We start from the raw sequence: 17,351 nt of genomic DNA, 5'->3' as shown, positions 1-17,351 counted from the left end.
ACTCTTCTAACTAAACGTTTTACCAAATCCAAGCGTACACTTTCTTTGAGTTTAATATATTCTCTATTCACTCGTTCGCCTCAAGAATTTTTTTTCCGTGCATTTATCGTCTTCTTTGGAAAACAGTTGAAAAATGTCAGGAAGCTCAAAACTTAACAAAATGGCGTCCATTTTTTGAAAATATTAAGACCCTATTTTCACGACAATCCTACTTTTATATTACTTGCCATTTTTTATTAAATTTTCACTTATATTAGGAAGTCATCCTGTAAGTTTTGTGCGGTCCGATCTATTTGTTTGGCCATTAATTTATTTTCCAAAAATCATACGACTTTTCAAGTGTACCCTCGAGTGTACCAATCTGTCTGATTTGAAATGAATTCGGTTTTATTTGTTTTTTTAATTTTTAGGAACGAAAAATTTTATTGAACTTTTTTTAAGAGTGTGCAAAAGTTTTCTAATATATTTTAGAATCTTTTTGAATGACCTTGAAAATCAGAATTAATTCAAAATTTTCAAGAATGTTTCATATTTCACAAGAGAAACCGGTTTAATGGAAAATAGTAAGAAGGGCTTACAAGTCTCTTCTGCGGTAATTTTCCAAAAGCAATCACCCCTCTTATTGTCTGGAGGTAAAATAGGTGCATACCATCCTATGCGTGCGGAGGTAATAATACAGGTAATAATGCAGAAGACAGATAAATCGACTGACCGTTATAGAGATAGTGAAGAATTTCTATTTACGTTAGAAACGCGGTAATAACTTATGCGTCTTCGATTTATAATTTATTGCCTCGGGTTCGGAATGCTCACTGGAGTTTATGTAGAAGAGGATGATATCGTTATAGATGTAGAAAACCTTTTCACATCGGGAACCCAATAAAGAATGAGCGAATTTGAGAAAAAATTTCACACTCAACTTATTTATGCTTAAAAAAATTAAATTCGGATTTTTAACTGATAGGTAGAAAACTCAGTCCTCGATTTTTTTTGTGTTTCACATCATAATTTTTTTATTTTGGCAATAAATACAGATAATTAGAAAACTTGAAATAGCCTAGGGGTGTAAAATTTCAGATATAAAGGAAAAACCTTAGTAATTTCTGACATTTGCCGATAACTATTATAGAAATTGTTGCAAATTATGGAATTTCAGAATTGTTCAGAAATGTGAAATGTTTCACGATGAAACAAAATAAAATTGCTCAGAAAAATTTTGCGAATAAAACCTTGAATTAATCTTCTGTTTAAAAAAAAATCAATAATTACCATATACACATATTTAATACTTCAACATTGGATATGAGTTTATACGTTTACTTGTGGGGATAGTTAACATTGAAAACCGAAAAAATACCGTGTTAACCTGGGTTCTGAAAACAGTTGATTGTGTTGGTGCCTGTCATCGTCCATAATTTCCAACATTTCCGACATAGGAGGGTGATGGGTGATCACGATTCGATTATATTTAGGAATAGATTATTAATAGAAGAAAAATAGATTTTTATAAATCCGAAAAACCAAATGGATCATTTTTTTTTATTGCTACAGAGGGTTAATTTTCTTCTGATTTCAAGATGTTCTGGGGGATTTTGAGGATTTTTGATCCTAGATTTTTTGGAACTTCAATCGATTTTTATAAACTTCATAGAATTTTAAAAATTCCGAAAGATTTAAGGGGACTTTAAGTAATTTTGAGAAATTTTGAAGGATTTCAAGAAATTCCTAAAGATTTAGAAGGATTTCCAAAGATTTTAAATGGTTCTACAGGATTGCAAGTGCGTCTTAGGGATTTAAAAGGTTCTTAAGAGACCCCCGAAGGATTTCATAGACTTAAAAAAATTTCAAAGGATTTTAAAGAACTTCAAGAGATTTTGAAATATTTGCAAGGATATTAAAAGGTTATTCATAATTTTTAAAGATTTCAGAGTAATTTACGACAATTCAAGAGATTCTAAGAACAATTATTGAATTTTAAAGGATTCCAGGAGATTCCCAAAGATTTTCAAGGATTTTAATAATGTTTTAAGGGATATTCAAAGATTTTGAAGAATTTTAAAGAATTTCCAGAGATTATGAAAGATTTTTAAGGTTTTCAAAATATTATTTACAGCTTCCATACGGAGAAAAATTTCATGACACTAATTCACGGAAACCCGTGATTTTTGAGCTACAATTTTTACGTGATTTAAAACCTCGGACTCTGAGATCTAAAAGCATATAATTCGAGACCTGAGACAGAAGGTGCGTGGTCTAATGCTTGAAACTTCGAGACTTATGCTTTAAAAGCAAGGGTTCCAAGATCTCAGTTCTTGCGCCAAAGTGTAATAAAATCAAATAATAATAATGAATAGAAATCGCCTATGAAATAATCTCCCGAAATTTCTCTCAGTGTAGAGATTTCAAAGTAATGGATAATTTGAAGGTATTTTAAAGGACTTTAAAGAATTTTAAGAGACTCTCAAGAATTTCCAAGGGTTTTAAGAAACTTTCAGGGGATTTCAAATATTTCCAGGGATTTATTTAGATTTTAATGTGTCTTACGGGACTCGAAACTTTTTTGAGCGATTCAAGAAGCGATTTGTTGAAATTGATTATTTCGTATCAATTAATTGGAAAAATAATATCTACCCTTGTAAAAAATAAACTAAATACTTAATAACTTATCTTAATAGTGATTCATAGGTTTTTATAATTAGCGAATAAATATCCAACGAAGTTTTAAAGTGACCACTGATATCAGAGGAAAGCATCTAAAATACAATAAAAATTGCGTGAATGTATGCTAAAAACGGAAAATAAGTTCAACATCATAATACAAAAAAAATTTTATCAAATAAAAAAATTAACTGAATCTGAAAACCATTCAGTGAACAAAATATAACGGATCTAAGCATAATGCAAATTAGGTTAAAAATTATATGTATAAATAAAGGTCGTTAAAAATTGTGTTTGATTTTTCGTAAACAAAACTTTCAAGCTCACCAGGGAAACCGATATAGGATAAGAGTTCGTTAGTTTGATTTGAAAGTATTTATGTAATTACTCATTTATATTCATGTATTTTCAATTTTTCTCGAAATTTATATCAGTGGTTAGGTCCCTTTTTTGGTAAATGGCTTCAATTTTGGGATTTTAAATCTTAATATTTCATAGCAACGTTTTCTCCATGTTTATACCAAGAATCTAAACAAATCCCTAACTATTTTGCGTACACAGAAAAAACAAAGTGAGAATCTAGCACTAATTACAGAGTATCATGTAACTGCCAAAAAAATTAAACTTGGTAGTGTGAATGGTACTTTTACACAAGGTATCGTTTCCCTAGGACTTGGGGTACGAAACGCCACCCGCTGCCAATTGCTTTTACAGGTTTCCGGGATAAACAACAGACGGTAGTTTCGTATCCCAACTCCCAGCAAAATGGAACCCCATCTTGAAATTAGGTGCAACCAAATTCATTCCAGTATTTTTACTGTGTACACGCGAGAAGCAAACATCACTTTCAGTGCGAATACTCCATAACCTGTTATAGGTTTAGAGTTGTGCGCCTGGAGCGATTGTTAGAGAATAGCTGTGTGCCAATGACGGTATAAGAGTTGAAAGCTTCTGCGTCCGATCGGAATGGAAGTTGATACTTAGGCGTTTTTGCCGCTGTAATCCATTTTAATAACTTCACTAAGAAGGAATTTCGCTGATTGAACGTTTCCGAGAATATTCTCGATCAGGCATGTTTCTTTCGAACGTGATCGGCTTGCGCTGCTAGGCTTTTTCGCTCAATGCTGTTTGCCAGAGTTAGCGAGCCAACAAATAATCCACCGCGATTGCGTGCACCAGATAAGTGTTTAGACAATGTTTATTCTGCTGTCTACACTGAAGCCTTACGATGACTATCGACGTCCGACAATCACACAATTTATTACCTCATTTGTTACGTTAATTCAATCTAGATTTGAGCCCTCGCGGTAACGCTAAGGAGCGGAACTTTCAGCGGCATTTACACCTTGTGAAGGCATAACGGCGGGTGTGAATGCGAGCTCCTATGTTGGCTCGTAAATTTCGCCTCATCGATGAGATAAGGTTTTCTTTACCGGCGAAAAACTTTCGTGGAAAAGTGCCCAGCCAGCTATACCGCCCTGATAAAAATAACTTACTTCCTGCGGATATATAACCGATTTTGCACCTTTAGTGCAGATAGGAAGTTTCAGAGATAAAAATTCAGTGTGTCTATTCCCATCGTGCTTTTACATCAATACGCTCTAATTCGACCATAAACCGGGGTTTGGATGTAAACTTAAAAATGTCGTGATCCCTAATCAGAGGCCAGACTGTATCCTTATTTTTCGTGACAATCACTTTGCCTTGAAAGGACTGGTATATTTCAGCCCGCTACTCGGGAATCCTATAAACTTAACTTTACTTATTCTCTTCCTATATAATTTAGGATTTTCACATTCCCCCGGGTAAAATCCAAAACCCTTTTTCAGGAGGAAAATGACCAAAGCACCAAAGTCACCGTAATAATGTGCTCCCGTTAACAAAATGAGGCGAGAAACTCAATTTTAGTTTCTATTTTAATTTAATTTTCTCTAATCTTCTATTCCGGCATATCTTGCCGTAGATAAATCTTTAAACTTATTGGAATTAATCTTAAACTCTCTGGAATTCAAGGTCTCAAAATAGATTTAAAAATAAAGACTTCACTAAGATATGTTTAAAAAGAATTACAATAATTCGCGTGACGAATATGTCTTGAACTAACACACTTCACTTTGAAAACAACATAAAAATGTATTCCTTTTTTGTAATAGTTGTGAAAAATTCTTTCGAAATTAAGATTGCTTCTGAAATTATTTGACTATTTAATATATATTCAAAATTCTTAAAAGTATGAAACAGAAAAACCAAAGCAGTCCAAAAAAATCTCAAACATCGATATATTTCAAAAAGTCTACAGAATTGTCTCAAAACTGACAGTTAATTTCTACGGAACCTAGGAATAATCTCAGGAAAATTAGGATCTGAAGTAACTTCATATGAAAAAAAAACTGAGAAGAATTTTACAACCAATCAAGTATTATGAATATAAACAGAAATTGTGGTAGAGAACTGTCACTATCAAGTGTAAAAAAAGTTGTCTATAAAGATATTTGGTTTTTGAACAATCTCAGTTCCAAAAAATATCAAAAATAAAAAGCTTTATCCTAATCTTGAATGAAATAGTATTACGAAAACTTGACCTAATACCTTGAAACTCGAGACTTTCTGTTAAAAATATCTTGATAAAAGTGAATAGTTAAGTTATAGAACCTTTAGAGTCGAGATTTTATCTTGACATGAGTTGATAATTGACAGTTCATCATAAAATAATCTCGAAAATAAATTCCTCATATTCAAAAGTCCGGGAAACGGTTTCAAAATAAAGTTTCACTTTAGAAATAATTAACGAAAATAGACTTCTATATCTTAAATTTAAATCTCTTTTGTACAAAAGGGGCAAATAAAAAAAATGGATACTCTGGAGCCAAGAAAAGTCAGTAAAACAAAATAAGAAAGTTTGTATGTTAAACGCTTTGATCTTCAAATTCTAGAGATGCCAATCACTTTCTGCATACTCAAAAGTTTATCAGTTTTAAAATCCGAGCTCTCAAAACAGGACTCATGCACGCTTATTCATTAATTAACCAGTGAAGTTTGATTAACATTCATGTATCTGATCAAACTCAGTTCATGAATGATTTTTCAGAAACGATGCTTCAGTACTTCACGATAGACGTTGCAAAACTTTTTTTTCAAATAAAAAAAACGAATTTTCAAATAGAATATAGATTATAATGTGTAAAACAGATATAAATGCAAAACAGATTTTAAAGTTAAAAGGAGATCTTTGATTTACTTTGAGGAGGAAACTAAAACAACCCATTATGTCTACGTAGTCACGCAGCATCACCTTTTACGGTTCTCAAATTAAACATTTACGCAGTTTTTTATGTATTCAAATGCGCAATTGTTTTTCTTGAATATTGATTTGTTTTCTATTTTCACATACATTGTCCGACGATCAAGTGAAAAAGTTTATATTTATAAATTCCTCGATACTGAGTTTCATAAAAATTTCTTTTTAGTTACTACGTCTCAACGCTCATTGACGTTTATAACCGTAATTTTATTGCTTAATCAAGAAGTACTGCTCATTGGCTTGGCAAGATTGATACACGCCTTAAGGTTTAAAAATATAAGGCTTATGACACTTTTTTATTTATATGAATTTAAACTTTCCCAATTAAAATCTTATTTGTGCTTATAGATTATGCTTAATGAATGTGAGTAGTTTGACAGGATAATAATTATTATGTGACGCTAATTAAAACATACTCAAAATAAAGCCTCAAGATAAAATTATCTCCTTGTTAACATGTTTTATCTACGCTTTTTTGTTCAAAGCTGTTTGGTTACTCCAATTAAAACGAGCCAACAGAGCTGTGGCCGAACGAATCCATCATCGTTCCTTTCTCATGACAAGTTCGACAGGACATTTGACACAAATGTCTTTCCGATTGGAACGCTTGTAGCTTGATTTGCAAATATTGTTTTACACACTGTTTAGAAGAATCGGAATGAAGGAATTTTTAATTGGTTTAGCCAAATGTGCCACCCGAAGCTCTTTCTCAGGTCTGAAGTGCCATGTACATCATTCCCCTACTTCTTAAATCTGTACCAATCCAGATAACGGACAAGATCCACATTCCTGAATGTCCTGTACTCGTTTCTTAGATATCACACGTTGCTTTACAAGCTTGGTTTATTTCAAATTTTTGGACACTTCTACTAACATCATATTAACTCGTGAAAAACTTTTTAAACCAAATATAGATTTTCCAAACTATTTCGAAATCTTGTAAGTCCCTGGGAGTTTAAAGACCATTAAAAAAATATTTCTATACACTTCAGGGGTCGAAAGGTGTTGGGCCTAATTTAAATTAGGTGTAAGCGCAACTCACCGTCAGGATCAAGTAGCTGTTTCCAAAAGAGCGAGCGGGTCACAAAAATCACTTGTTACCACAATTTCTTTACAGCATTCCTTCCACTTTCGGGCGCAATTCCTTAGGAAGGAGGAATGTATCTTCCACAATTTACCACCCTATCACAGGGAGCTGCCCGCGTATCACAAATTGGTATCCTCACGATAAAAACCAGCACGTCACCGACGTGAGAAAATGACGAAGAACTAATACCGACACTCAAGAAAACACTCAAGCCTCCTGTATATTAAGGATCTTTGCAAACAGCACCTGGAACCCCTTATGAAATTCCCTTCACCTCCAGGTAGAAATTTTCTGATTGTTATCAGGGTTTCGCGACAGAGCAGCGACAAGCTTTGTGTTCCAGAAAAATTACGCCCAAACTTCTAATCGTTTTAATTAGACGCCAAGAGAATCCTCCTGATGATTAATCCTTTGTTTGCCGCCGGTTCAACGAGTCTTGCTTTATTTTCATCATTGGTGTCTGAACCCAAGGATCCAGACTAGGGAGAAGAAAGGGGACTTGATAAGAGTGTGTCCAAGAGTTTTGACGAAGCTTCTTCGGAATTTTAGAACTGACGTTGGGGGAGATTCCTTCAATTGAAACCAGGTAACAGACGAATTACAGATGATAAACAGCTGACCAACTGAGAAACAATTAATAAACAATTTATGACGACGCCTTTTGAGTATATGATCTAACAGTTTTGGATAAACGTCGTGGAAATCTCTGATCTTGATATTTGTTCAAAGGACGACGATGAACCACTTTCAATGAATTTTAGATGATCTGACACTGCAAGATCCAAGGTCACTGAAGATCTCACCGCCGCGTATTTCCCACGTGTTCACACGCGCACAACTCCCTCGTGATCGATGGAAAAAAATTCGTAGGTGGTGTTGCTCGAATCAGAGTGTCACCAGGCCCATACTCTGTCCCTTTACTTTACGACAAAATCGGTTCGCGTTGCATGCCGGACTTGTGCATTACGCGCGCTTTACGACCTGCGACGAGAACGATAATGATATAACAATAGCCGTGCGTTCTCCGCTGGTTCAGATCTTACACTGAAGAGTAGGGTACACATACACATGTGTGTCGGGCCGGGCCGGCAGGCTGGCAGGTAGGTAGGTTGAGAAAAGGAGGTAGGTAGAGGCTAAGGTAAAGGAGGAGGTGGAGTGTGGCGACGGAGGAGGGAGCCACCTCTTGTGCACTGACAGACACTCACTAACACCAACAGGTTCAGGGGCCTGAACGCACACTTTCCCGGAGAATACACCGCGGCACACACCTTCGAGTGGCGGCTGCTGGAGACACGCGAAGAATCGAACCGTAAGCTCGTATGGGTACTCGTATGTCTATAGAGGAGAAAACGCTAGGCCATACCATGCCATACTATACCACACACGATAGGTATATCCAGCTTCCCTCTACCCTTCACTCCGCACAACCGCGGCTGACTTACATACGATACGATACGAGCAAGCCACAAGGTAGGCAGGTAGCGCGCAAACTAAAGAGACTGAAATGAGAGAGACAAGTCGAGAGAGAGAGAGAGAGAGAGAGAGAGAGAGAGAGAGAGAAGGCAACAATCAAAGAGTAAGAGAGTGAGAGATGGACCTTGGAGGGGAAGACGGGGACTAACCACTGAAAAAGAGACGGGAGTTGATGCTGCCTCAAGCGTTGGAGGGGTGTTTGCTGCTTCCGATGCTGCTGTTGCTTCTGCTGATATTGCTGTTGAAGCCGCGGGCTTGAGATCCAGTCGTGCAACTATAAAGTCCGATCCCACCTTCTTTCAAACATAATAGAAGAAAGCGTAAGTCCAGAAGGACCCGGTTCAGGTTCGCTATTAGATCATGTGGTCGGCAATCACATCTCTCGATGTCACACTTTTTTCAGAATGAGACCTCACCTTACCGGCTATTGAAATCACCTTGATCTAGAATTTGTGTTGCTCCCCACTTTCTCGTATGGCTAGTATCTAATTCTTTTCGCAACTTTTAAATTGAAAATAAACTACACTAATGCTTATCAGCTAAGACTTGAAACTTCTCTAGAGGAAGAAAAAGAATTGACAGTTGAGCTTGATGGTTCCAGGTCTCTTTATCTACCTTACTCTGCCTACTCTGTCCGGTTCACCTGTCATCTCCTCTTATCTCGGGCAATCGTCCATCCATCTCGAAGCTGCTACCTTAGTCTTTCTCTTTTGCTAAGTCATGGCAAGTCTTGATTTTTTTTGTCGCTTTGCCTTTTTGCTACTTTCTTGTTTCCTGTGGTTGTAGATAACCAGTCAGTATCCTCCCTCGCGTGAAAACACGCAAGTAATAGCCCTCGGAATGACTAAGCGACAAAAGTGATCTCTCTTCCGTATTATGACGCAACCAAAGAGGGTCTCATCGAGAATCCATTTTAAAATTAAATATGTCTCAAACGTCTGACCACTTAGTATAATTTGAGTGATTGGTCTATATTTATAACCCATAGATAAGATCTTCTCTTACGATGATCAGTCACCTGAAACTGGTCTCTCCATCATTCATAACCCATTTTCTTTAATCTCAAAGAATTTTACATATAATATTATTATCACTTGATCAATTTTTCCTGCTACGCACAAACGTTGTTATTTCAGTTCCATCTTTAGATTGACGATTCATAATGAGACGCTATGCAAATTCAGAAATCGGTATCATAACTTATTTGTGCGATATCGTGCATATACGCACACGTGGTCAATCGGGCATGCTTCACGGACCGACACGACGAGACTTGGCAGCTAGGAGCAGATAAGAATACCGAAGAGGGACTGGCAATTACAACCGAATGAGCGGGTTGCCGAGTGTTCTCGATTTTTACGCACACGCGTCCATCGAGAAACGATTCGAAATATCGCGGGGAAAGAAATCGACTCAAACTGACATGAATTATATGTGGAGCCAGTCTGTAAAAGTACCTGCCCACTGATTCCCGTATTAAAGTAGCCGCACTAAACCCACTCACTGAAGTGGATTTCCTAACGACTCACTTACATTTTTTTTGCATTGTAATATAAGAAAAGCATCAAGAGAATTAATATCTCCTTGATACATGATTCGAGCTCTGTTTTGATGGCCACTTTACAGATTTGTAATTTAACGTCTTCTTATTGCCTTCAGAGTCCTTGGATCTGACATTCATGGGCAATTAATGATATGCAAAAGAATTGAGAAGGAAATAGACATTTGATGATGAAAATATTTTTAGAGAGTATGAGTTGCTTGGCAATTAGCATAGGTACATTGTCTAATTTTCTTAGAATTAGAAAGTTGTAGATTGTTTTTATTCGAAACAAGAAGTAGCTTTTTCAGTACAGGTTTCTTCATTCTAGGCAATATATTTCTGAATAGCGAAACAAGTTGTTCAATAAGTAGAGGTTGCTTTAGATATGAAGCAATCTGTTCAATGCTGGAAGTAGCTTTTCCAAATAGGTAAATAGTTTCTGTAACTGAAAAAGTGTTTCTTCAATTCGAGTAGCAGCTCTTTCAATTCGAGTATTAATTTGCTAAATAGGGGTAACAGATTCTCCAAAAAGAAAAGTAGCTTTTTCAATCGAAGTGCAACATTTTGAATACCGGGAACAAGTTATTCAATGAGAAAGGTTTTCTCAATATGGAAGGGAATGTTCTCAATGCTGGGGTTAGCTTCTCCAAACCGTAAAGAAGTTTCTTTAACTAACAAGGTGCTCCTTCAATCCAGAAAACAATTTTCACAATGCGGGGAGCAGGTTTCTCTATTTGGGAAGCAAGTTGTTCAATAGGGGGCCTTTATGTTGAAGCACAGTAGTTTCATCAATCGGGGTTGCCACTCTCTCTATACTCTATAACAGGTTTCTCAAGATGAGAAGCAAGATGTTCAATAGGAGGAACACGTAGCACAATCTGAAGGGAACCTGGAAAATTGTATATACAGATCAGAAAAATTAATAATTTGTACCTTGAATTTAAAAATTAGCGAATTATCTTCAGCTTCACGAAGCGATGTTCTCCATTGTGCTGACGAAGCGACCGGTTGCGGCTGTCGACAGCAAAAAGGGACGTTTTGGTGCATGTGGACAATGGCGCGGCAGAATCGCGCAAGAACTGGTCGTTATTGTATTTTCGCGGGAGTGCGTACCGGGAGCGAAGAACCAGTCACTTGGCACTTAGAACGTGACGTGAGTCCGAGTTGGATTTATCGCGTGTGCCTCGAGACATTAACGGCCGAAAGCGTCAAGGGCGACTGAACTCGACGGAGTGATAATGGCGAGTTCTATCTGGCCAGAGGGAGAGGAGAGAAGAGGATGCCTTGATTTGGAAAGTGAGCAGCGCCCGGCTTGTCGTTCATTGAGTGGAGGTATGCAAAGTGTCCGACGCCTGTGTCGACCGCATCGATAATTCGATAAAGTGTCCTCTCATTACCCTATTGATTGCTCCATTGTGCCGGGACGCTTCTCAGACACCGACCTCGGTAGAGCTTTCAACCCTCCACTTCTTCCTTCCCCATGCCCCCTCCTTCTTTGCAATCCTTGTCCCTCTCAGTTCGTTTACACACGAAAGTAACCGGTGCTGTGTTGGTCGGTCGAATTCGCCGTTGTCACAGTGTGTTAACCCAATTTGCTCGATGACACCTCCGGCCTCTGGGGAGAGCCTCTTCTCTGAATATCTTCTGAAAGCGATGAGTCCACTGAAGTGCGTCTCGGACCCTCATTCTATTCCAATACAGCGTAACTGATCCGACTGCTAAATACTAAGGATGACGCAACACAAAGTACAATCCCTATAAATTAGTGATTGATAGCTGATATTGGTGACGAAGACAAAAATCAACGGAAAGATAGTGCCTTTAAAGGTTAAAGTTCGATTTTCTTTTACACACTCCTAAGTAGAAAATTCTGCGAAGAGAAGAGAATATTAAGAGGAAGAAAGTACATATTTTATGCTGGTGGCGAAAAATAGACGATAAGTTATTGTCCTAGGTCAAGCGAAGAGTAGACGTGAATTTTAACGAGGTTCCCAAATAGTTATTTATTATAACTCACTGTAGAATGGCCTTGATTTCAATGTGCATCAGAAAATGATCAAAGGTTCACCTGTACAAATTCTTCTACTCGTAACATCTGGATTGCATTCGACGTAGGTTGTAAAACATACAGATCTGTTATACAAGCTTATTATGTAAATCTTGTATTATGAAGTGTGAGGTTTTCGACAATAAATAGAAAAAGGTAATCGTATTCCACTTTTAGGTACCTTATGTTACACATCGACCTGTCTAAATAAAGTCTACTTAAAAAATTCAAAAAAAATTTTCTCTGAATCTGATTTGAATACGAGAGTAATCTGGGATTGAGATCGGACATATATGTCTCTCAGACCTAATTTAAAAATCAAGCTTTTAAAATCAAAGTTTCGTTTTCAACAAGCCACAAACTAGAGATATTTTTGTACATGGCATTTAAAACTTGATTTTCAAGGAGACCTGAAAACCCAAATTTACAAGTGTTGTCGTCTCAGATCGTTGACCTTTCTCTAAGCCTAAATCGATCCAGGAAGGGTCTGAGTTGACCGATGGATCTTCATCTTTCAAGATTCGCCGGCTGAGTTTCATTGGGTCCCTCGGTGAGTAGATGTCGATCGATTATACCTGGGTCCAAGCGGTGACGAGGGGCGACCTGACATGCTGTGCATCCTAATTGAATCGTCAGGTTCAAGCTCGTTGGGTGTGCTGACGGTGGGTATGTGACGGACAGCGGTCGCGTCATTGTGAGACACTAGGGGATCTCTCAGGGGGCCCTTTTTGGCATCGGTGCCTTGACTCGACAGCAGGGTCGGTCGCTGGCACTGGCCAATGTCGCTTCTACGTGGTGCTCATTCCTCGCGGCTATGTAGTAGATCCGTATGCATGTAGCTGCGTCCCGTACCCGTGCATGTGGGCGGGGCACACCGTGCCATTCTATTTCAGCTCAGCTTTCATTCATAACTCGGTTTTTAATAGCTCCGCTGCACTGCAACGCGACGCGCAAGGCCTCTGCAAGACCGGGGATCTTGCATTCCCTTTTAGCTTCTTCAATATTAACCCTATTTAAACAAAATTTGATCGGCTTTTGAGAACAAAATCAATGTTTGAATTTCGAGTTTGAAATGTTTTGATTTGGGACTAATGATTCAATTCAAAACTTTCACAATTGGTCAGCAGCATATGTAATTAGTCACTTTTGGATTTGATCCTTCTCAGGAGTGGCAAATTCTGTATCAGCAGCAAAGATTTGTACAGCTACTAGCGCATTAGAACCCTATCATCAGTAGTTTCCGCATCTCCAAAAGGGCAAACAAACTCCCGGGGTATTTTCTTGAGATTCTCTAAATGGCAGTCGTGATTTGCATCCTCAGGAGATTTTCTATGCTTAATTTCTCTACCATTAAACTACTTCCCTTTGTATGGTAGGATCAACGCATTTCAAGAGTCTCCTAATCTCGAGCGACATCGGAGGAGTGATTGACGACGGTGATCGCGAACTATGCAGGCAGTTTTGTGGAGGCAGCAACGTGGGAATCATTTTAAAGAGAAGGTCGATGATGAAGGGGGAAGGGGGGTAACTCTTCACAACAGTGTTCTCTCTGCTCCTCCTTCTTTACGAGCCAGTTTATGGCGTCACGTGCATGTGCAACGTCGCCTCTTGTGTGCGTTCATGTGCAGTTTCCAACGCGCGGAACAGGTATTCCCCATTGAAATAAAGTAACGTCGCGATATGAAATATGCCCCCTTGTACAACTTGATAATCCGTGGTTACCATAAATCCTGAGTGATTATCCGCGTGTCTATTTATAAGCTTGTGGCATCGCCTCCGCTTCCACCTCCTCCTTACATCTACCCTCCACTCGACTTCCCTATTCTCTACAAGCTTTCTCCTCTGAGAATCAAAGGGAAGATTGATAGGGCCGAAGTAGAGAAAATGAGAAGGATTGGTGTACAAGTAGGAGAGAAGTTTTGACTTCTTCTAATCTGTATTAACATTGAGGTACTTCTATATAGACAGAGAGAAGGCAGCTTAAATTAGCAGATGATATTCCGGATCAGGCTTTCTCGCTAGGCTTCTAATTTCTATCACAGCTGATGAGTTGATTGTTTAATTCTCTTGAGAAAAGAATCCCCGGCATCAGGTACCTTAATAGTTCTATGGAAACTATTGTTCCTAAGCTGATAGTGTAAATCGGGCAACCTGATCCGAAGGTTGGTCCCAGAGAAACGGCTGCATAATGGAAGCTGCCTTTAACAATCGCGTAGAAAGACGTCGGTGCGTTTTATATTGAGGAATATTGGGGCATTGTGGTGGGACTGGATGTGTGCGTGCATTGACAATGGGAAGCTCAGTGGGTGCGTTAATCCGGTATGCCGGACTGTGGGAATATTTTGGGGAGAGACGGAAAAGGATCAAGAGAGCTGAGAGAAAGGGGAAAAGCAAGAGTCAAGAGAAGAGAACGGAATGAGAGGAATAGAGAGAGAGAGGATATTGGCTCTATTGTTGCATCTGATACTATCTGCCATGCACGCGATGCCTCTGTCGGCACTGTCGACCTTAAATCGGGCTAAAGGTCTTACGCAGTCTCCTTGATCGTGTAACCCGATGTAACTACACAGTCGTGAATAATTTATTCGGAGCGAAATACTTACATGTCGAGTTCGACGTATTATTATTATGCTTCGTATACTTAGACATGCATCGCCTCTGACGATCTTGACTTCAAAACCTCTTCATCGGCCGATGCTTAGCATTAGAAAGGCGAGTGCAGGATCAGCTTAAATTGCAATCAGCGTTTCCAGAATAAGAATATTATAATTAACGGTTGTTTAAGTGAAGGTTATTTTGTACTTCAGCACCTAATGCAAACTGAGTTAGTTATTCTCAGCCTTTGATTGGATCCTAATTCATAGTCCTAATTAGCGGCAGTTTATTTATTGCTGTAATACAGTTATTCTTGGCCGGTGAAGTAAGTATTGTGTCGGTAGCGCCAAGATATGAGTGTTGAAATTTTAGATGAATTATAAGGGAAAAAAGCGGTGGAACGATAGCATTGTAAAAAAAAGTCTGCGAATCGGAATAGCCCAGCGATGGGTTGTACGTTGGTGACGGTGATGATGATGCTGGTATTTTGTTCAGGAGGATTTTTCAGACAGCCGCATAATATTAATGGTAAAGTGGAATAAGAAAAGAAACGATCAAAGGTGAAGGAACTTGGAAGTAATAATGGTAGAGAGTCTTTTTTGTTGAGCAGGTTTAATCCCTTCCGATGCTCGAATAAAGTCGTCAGTGTAGCGAGAATGATCGACACACATGAGCCTTCCTGCCCACTCGCATCCGTGTGTTGACGACACAAACCAATCCTGATATTAAGATGTGTCACCTTTGAAATATTTATTATCCAATCAAACTCTTTATCTCCGGTAACAATGTTCCCAGATATACCACTAATGCATCTTCAGTCTGAACTTATTTTATGAGTTTCAGTGGCTTGTTTAAACGTTTCTATTTCCATGATGTATCTGGAATGGATAATTCAATATAAACTACATTTCGACATTGACTTTTTCACCACTCTTGTTAATTGAACTATAGTTTTCCCCTAGACCTGATTTTTGTTTTGACCAGACACTAATGATTTAGGAATTATGTTGGCCAAATAGCTATGGTGGATATACATTTTATTTTTACGCGGATTAAATCGCTGAAAGGAACAATCTGAAGTTATGACAAAGAAAAACTACTAAGGAATCGATGCGTAGTCCGAATTAAAATTTGCGTGCTTCTTAATAAAAACAGGTTCATTGGAAAATGAACTTTATCTATTCAGCAAAATTGTCTGTTTTCCCACCTAATATTTTTAAAGTATTAAAAATTAACTTCAATGTTTTTTATATTATTTTTTTAATCTATAAATGATCAAAATTTCTATTTATCGCAGGCTTCACATTTTTTCCCTTTTTCTCGTTTTTCCACTGAGATATACGAACTGAATTAATAGAACCAAATAAGAAAATACCAATATTTTGGGTACAAAGTTCATTCTATTCAGTTGAAAAGTTTAGTGTTCAATTTTTTGTTGAGACTTCATATTCATATTTTTTATCACAAAATTAGTTATTTCGTTAGAAATTTAACATTTTTGGTCAAAAGTCATCCCTTTTAATTGAAAATGTGACAGTTTTGTTGAAAAGATTTTTTTTTGCTTGAAAGTTCCACAATTTAATTAATTTCTTTTCTTACTTGAGTAAAAATGTTTTTCGGTTATTGTTTAAAATTCAACTATTTTGTTGAATATTCATCTTTTTGGTTAACAATTTAACAAAAGTTGAACTACTTTCTTAAACACTAATTTTGTTGGTTAAAGCAAGGGCGTAGCTAAAAAATTGAGGGGAGGGGGTTTGCAGCGACTCACAGGAGAATATACAGGAGGTTATTATGTACATTGTTCAAGACTTTTGGGTGGGAGGGGGTCAAACCACAATCACCCCCTGCCCACGGCCCTGGGTTGAAGATTCATCATTTTAGTTAAAAACTCATCTCGTTAGTTGAAAATAATACAAGTTTTTGTTCAAAAATGATTTTTAAAATTAAGAATTGAATTATTTGGCTGAAAACTCAACTGTTTTGTTAGATGAAAATTTAAGTATTCTATTTTTGGTAAAAAGCAATCTATCTTAGTTTAAAAATTCAACTACTTGCTTAAAAATTGATGTAATTTTGGTGAAAAGTCAATTGTTTTCCTAGAACAATAGTCTTCTTGGTTGAAAAATCAACTATTCCGTTGAGAGCTAACTTTTTATTTAAAAATTCAACTTTTTTTATTGAAAATTCATCTATTTTGGTCACAAATGAAACTTTTTGTTTGAAAATGAATCTGTTTTTGAATAACTCCTTAAATAAATTTCCGAAAAAACTTATTTGGTGAAAATTACATAAGATAGGAGGAGGTGCGATAAAAATGTATGCACCCTAACAAAATGTACTACCTGTTTTAAAATAGCAAACAAAAATATTACGCAATTTATGAACGGATTTTGACGGTGATATTTTATAGGCAGTAACGGTTTACTTGGAGACTAATAAAACAATATTCTGGTACTAATCAAATTTTAATTTGGCGCTGGTATATTCCAGTTTTGATCAAACACAAAAATGTTAACATTCAATTATTTGGTAACTATTCGCATTTTACTAACAAGGAAACTATCCCAGGTGTCCCTCACCGATTTTGATGAAACTGCAATATGTTGTAATACATCGAAAAATAAGAGACACGTATTTTTTTTTA

The 17,351-nt window shown here is 37.2% G+C and overlaps 2 protein-coding genes across 2 annotated transcripts in view; one reads left to right on the top strand and one right to left on the bottom strand.

Annotated features, from left to right (window-relative positions):
* LOC117172365 (transcription factor SOX-13) overlaps positions 1 to 8,066 on the bottom strand; it is a 407,080-nt gene extending 399,014 nt beyond the window's left edge. The window contains exon 1 of the mRNA XM_033360216.1: positions 7,002 to 8,066. The gene's annotated coding sequence lies outside the window, so the exon portion shown is untranslated. The remainder of the gene's footprint in view (positions 1 to 7,001) is intronic.
* The window catches only part of LOC117173667 (dehydrogenase/reductase SDR family member 7-like), a 65,431-nt gene that overhangs the window by 26,903 nt on the left and 21,177 nt on the right, over positions 1 to 17,351 (top strand). The window lies entirely within an intron of this gene.

This window comes from Belonocnema kinseyi, chromosome 5, assembly GCF_010883055.1.
Source record: "Belonocnema kinseyi isolate 2016_QV_RU_SX_M_011 chromosome 5, B_treatae_v1, whole genome shotgun sequence".
NCBI lineage: Eukaryota > Metazoa > Arthropoda > Insecta > Hymenoptera > Cynipidae > Belonocnema > Belonocnema kinseyi.
The sequence above is the reverse complement of the archived record's forward strand: the minus strand, read 5'-3'. Positions and strand labels throughout refer to the sequence as shown.